Here is a 5000-nt window from a genome sequence, read left to right as displayed (position 1 = left end):
CGTCTATTTGTCTGAGTATAATGAACCTCTTCAAAACATACTTGGCTCCGCATAATGAACCTCTTCAAAACAATTATGATTTTAAAAACGTTTCACATCACAGACAGGTGCAACGCTGAAGCCTTCGTTAAGAACTCTGAATAAGATCTAAGAGGCACAATCTCTTATCATCATCATCGTTATCATCTCCTCCTATGCCTATTGACGCAAAGGGCCTCGGTTAGATTTTGCCAGCCGTTTATATCTTGAGCTTTTAAATCAATACTTCATTCATCATCTACTTCACGCTTCATAGTTTTCAGCCATGTAGGCTTGGGTCTTTCAACTCTCTAGTGGCTTGTGGAGCCCAGTTAAAAGTTTGGGGAGTGCGAAGAGCATCCCCAAACCATCTCCATGATCTCATCCACATATGGCACTCGAGTAATCTGTCTTATAGTTTCATTTCTAATCCTGTCCTGTCATTTAACTTCCAATATTCTTCTGAGGGCTTTGTTCTCAATTCTACTAAATCTATAGATTTTTTTTTATTGTCATACCACGACTACTGTCTATAAAGTAATACAGATTTCACTAAACTGATACATAGCCTGATTTTTATATGTAATTTCAGGCGATTTTAATTTCCATACCCAACCTAGCCATTGGTTGATATGTTTTTTCAATCTTTCATTAAACTCAAATTCTAATGACCCTGTACTGGAGATCATAGTTCCTAAATACTTAAACGATTCTACCTCAGTAATCCTTTCTCCTTCCAACGATATTTCCTTTTCCATTGCATATTTTGTTCTCGTCATCTCTATCTTTCTTCAATTTATCTTAAGCCCAACCTCGAGTGATATTTCATGCATTCTGGTAAGCAAGCATTGCAAATCCTGTCGTATTCTTCTAATAAGGACAGCATCATCAGCACACTCTATGCCAGCAAATTATAATCTCTTGAGTGATGTAAACACAAAAGATGTTGACTAGCAAGGAGATGAAAAAAATAAGGAACGTGCCTATGGAGGATTTCAAACAGATGTAAACTTCTTAAACTTCATGTTGAAATCAATAATGTTTTAAGCCTTCCGAGGAGATATTAATCAATTTGATTTTATTTTGCAATAAAAGATTAACAGCTCATTTAAGATATGCTTCCTCAGGTTTTCCAACACACACTATTGAACTGCTTTTTCTAAATTGAGCGTACTTACTAGATAGGCTACGATGCATTGGGGATCCGTGCATACTTACTTCCTGCTTTATCAGAAACTACCATCCTAAAAATTCCTCATTCTCAATTCAAATGCGTTGGCAATCCCTGCCATAATGGGGATTTGTGGTGTGCATTTCTTCAAATTTCTTCATGGTATATAATCATTATTTTTAAATTCACCTGAACCGGGTACCTCATTAACAATATGTATTTTTTCATTCTCGATAACATATACTCTACCAATGGATTTCGGCTTAGATATTTTTCTCTTATAGTTTTCGTGAATACATGGTGTATGAGGAACCAACACAAGTAATCATGTATTACCTACAATAAAAAAATAATTAACTTTACTACTTAAACTACTACAATACGCTATATTCTTTAAATTGGACGAAGGAAATGGCATACTTTTTTCTTTTTGTATTCCTTCTCTTTATTAACTTTAATCACACAACGTGCCAAATTTAGAGCCATTCTTCCTTAGGACCATGACCCATACTAAAAACCGTTAGCAATCCATCCTCTACCATTACGCCCCATACCCCTCCACAATTACTCTCCTCCATGCAATGGTCCTATCTCAATTCAACCTTTTAACGCCCACTAATATTAGAGTTCCCCTCTCACTTGTACTCACTTAAATCCACTCTCCCAACGTGACATTTCCAATGCCCTCACACAAACAAAAATGATTTGTGCTTTAAATAGTTAATATCGAGAGTTTAAAATCGGTTAGCTTTAATTAATATCTGTTTATCATTCATATGTATTATAATAATTATTTCTTGTTCTCTTAATACATAAGCAGTTCTGATGCTTTAATCATCTCTCCTCTTCTTTTCTTTTTCATATATGTGTGGATCTAATCTGAGGTAACTTGCTGCTCATTGCTCGTTCCTCAAGTATCCATGATATTTGAAGAAGATAATGATAAAAATAATGAATATTAGGTTAAAGAAATATGTCCGACCGTGTTGGTACATTTTCCACAAAACAGCACTGAAAGGCAGTCTAAATTTACAAGGCCAAAATTTATTCCTTATTCAGAATGATGATAAATCTTACGAGTCAATCTTTGCCTTAATTTTTCGGGTATTATAGCTATGATAAACTTAGGATATAAAATTACTACTTTGCAATTGAATGTACTGTGGCATATATCCTCCCCTCATGTCTATTGCATAATAATGATATTTACGTTTTATCACTGCGTCAATTAAGTTTACAGCCAATCATCATGCAATATATATTTGCATGTATCACAAATTATCTTTTTTTAATCACGATTATTACCACCAGTTAGAAAATGTCTTAAATAAGAAATGCTTATTTTGCATAGGTAAAGGCAGTAAAGAAGTACAGTACTATTAACCGTTAACCATTAATATAACTTGCTTTATATGCATTAACATATGTATACAAATAAATGTTTTATCCATAACTATATATATATATATATATATATATATATATATATATATATATATATATATATATATATATATATATCATAATTTTACTGTGTGTACTACACTTATGAATAGTCAGATATAAAATGAAATTTGGCATTTCTAATGAAAACCAAATAAACAAGGGTAATTAATGATGAACAGCGCAATTAATCAATTGCACGAAAAAAAAATCTTTCTTGTTAATTGCACCTCGTAACACGAAGTGCTATTTTTCGATTATACTTGGTCCTCTGAGTACTGAACTCTGTTTCACATTTATTTCTATCCTCACTTTTCATTTCACGGTAGCTTTGACACATTTTGATTGAAGTAGCCTACATGTCGTCTACTAAATGGCGTTGAAGAGTCAAAAATATTTCCTGTGCTATGTGACAATTAGATTATTACAGAATAATTCAATTTACCTAGTATTGGTGATACACAGGTAGATTGAGGATGAATTCATAATTACGTAGAGAGTAACCATCAATTAAAATAGTGCTCTAAAAAAAACCCCAAAGCTGTATAAGCATGTATGATTACGAAGGACATAGAAAAAAATAAGTCTTGAAATTATACAAAAAAAAAAAAAATTAACGTGTCTGTTTTACCAAAATCAAATTTACTCGACACAATTATAGAGAGCGAGGTTTACCTTACATAGCCATAGCTATTCAGACGCCAACTAACACATAGTTTACAACGGAATACATACAGTAAATAATAACCTGATAAAGCATAAAAAATTCAAAAGGTTGATGTTCGACATACCTACGAAACTAAGGACTATCTGGATCTTGGAACCAATAAAAAAATATTTTTTTAGTGTTTGAATACGTCATTTTATTATTATTATTATTATTATTACTATTATTATTAATATCATCATCATCATCATCATTATTATTATCTTTAACCAAGAAACAACCATGGTTGAAATAGCACGATCCTAACAGCCCAGGGGCCCCAACAGTGAAAGTACCCCATTGCGGAAAGGAAATAAAAAAATAATGAATAAACTACATATGAGAAATAATGGACATATATAGAATATTTTAAGATCAGTAGCAATATCAAAATAGATCAGTCATATATAAGCTATGATACATTGCTTATATCAACCGGTTCAACAGGAAAGCAATTGCAACATGTTTGAAATAGTGGAGTTCCACTGACACAACCGACCGATTAGGAAGATCATTCCATTATCTGGCCACAGCTGAAATAAAAGTTCTAAAATACTGCGTAGTATTGAGCCTTATGATGTAGTAGGCGAGACCAGAATAAGAAATTTAATGAATCTCAAGTTTTTGTCCAACAAATCAAGAGGAGAATCAGCAGCTTAAGACAAGACAGGACAATAATCAAAACATGATAGTGAAAGAATTAAAACATTTTCCAAGGATAGATTGATCATCTAAACTCTTCAGATTTTCAATATGACTATTTTTTGGGCAAATGAAGAAATAAACCGAATGTGTTTCTACAGAGTAAATTTGCAATCGAGAACCACATACAGAATTCTAAATTCATTGTTTATTTTAAAGGGACATTGTAAATGCAAAGATTTTGATGCTGAGGAGCCACTGTTTTTGACTTACAATCACACTTAGATTATGACTAAGGTTCAACTTTATTCCACATAAATTTCAGCATACCCCTAACTAAAATTAGATCGCTATTTATAGATTTAGCATATAGAGGGCTACGTTCAAACAAACTATACTCCTCTCAGTTTAAGTTTAAAAACAAGGGCCTCACTATCAACACGGTCAAGGGCAGCACTAAAATAGAGGCCAATCACACGAACTTTCTGACCACAATGAATGGATTTTTGTACAGCATTGGAAATATAAGAAGGGCCAAAAGACGTTCAAAAACTTTAGATAATACTGAAGTCATGGAAACTGAGCGATAATCAGTAAGACTAGAGCTACCACAAACATATTCAACTAATGTAGTTACTATTCTCCAAGTGCAAAATGCCAAAATATTAAAGTTAATCAAAATTACAGTTATCTCTACTACTAAAGATAATTTTCTCCTTTCAAAATCTCTTAAAAGAATTGTGAAATAATGATATCCGATAATGCAATATACTGTAAATTCTTTAATGATTAAACCTGCCCAGTAATTAAACAGGTCCAATGTGTAAAACTTATTTTAAAAATTTGAACACATCTTACTAAGATTATAATGACAGTATTTTTTTCATCTCAATTTACACCATTTGAAGTCATAATGAAAGGGAATTACATTGACAGTAAGATTCTTTTTTTCATCTTAATTCATACCATTTGAAATCATAATGAAAAAGAATCACATGGACAGTAAGATTTTTTTCATTG

This window comes from Palaemon carinicauda, chromosome 15 (genome assembly GCF_036898095.1).
Source record: "Palaemon carinicauda isolate YSFRI2023 chromosome 15, ASM3689809v2, whole genome shotgun sequence".
Lineage (NCBI taxonomy): Eukaryota > Metazoa > Arthropoda > Malacostraca > Decapoda > Palaemonidae > Palaemon > Palaemon carinicauda.
This window is presented reverse-complemented; position numbering follows the sequence as displayed.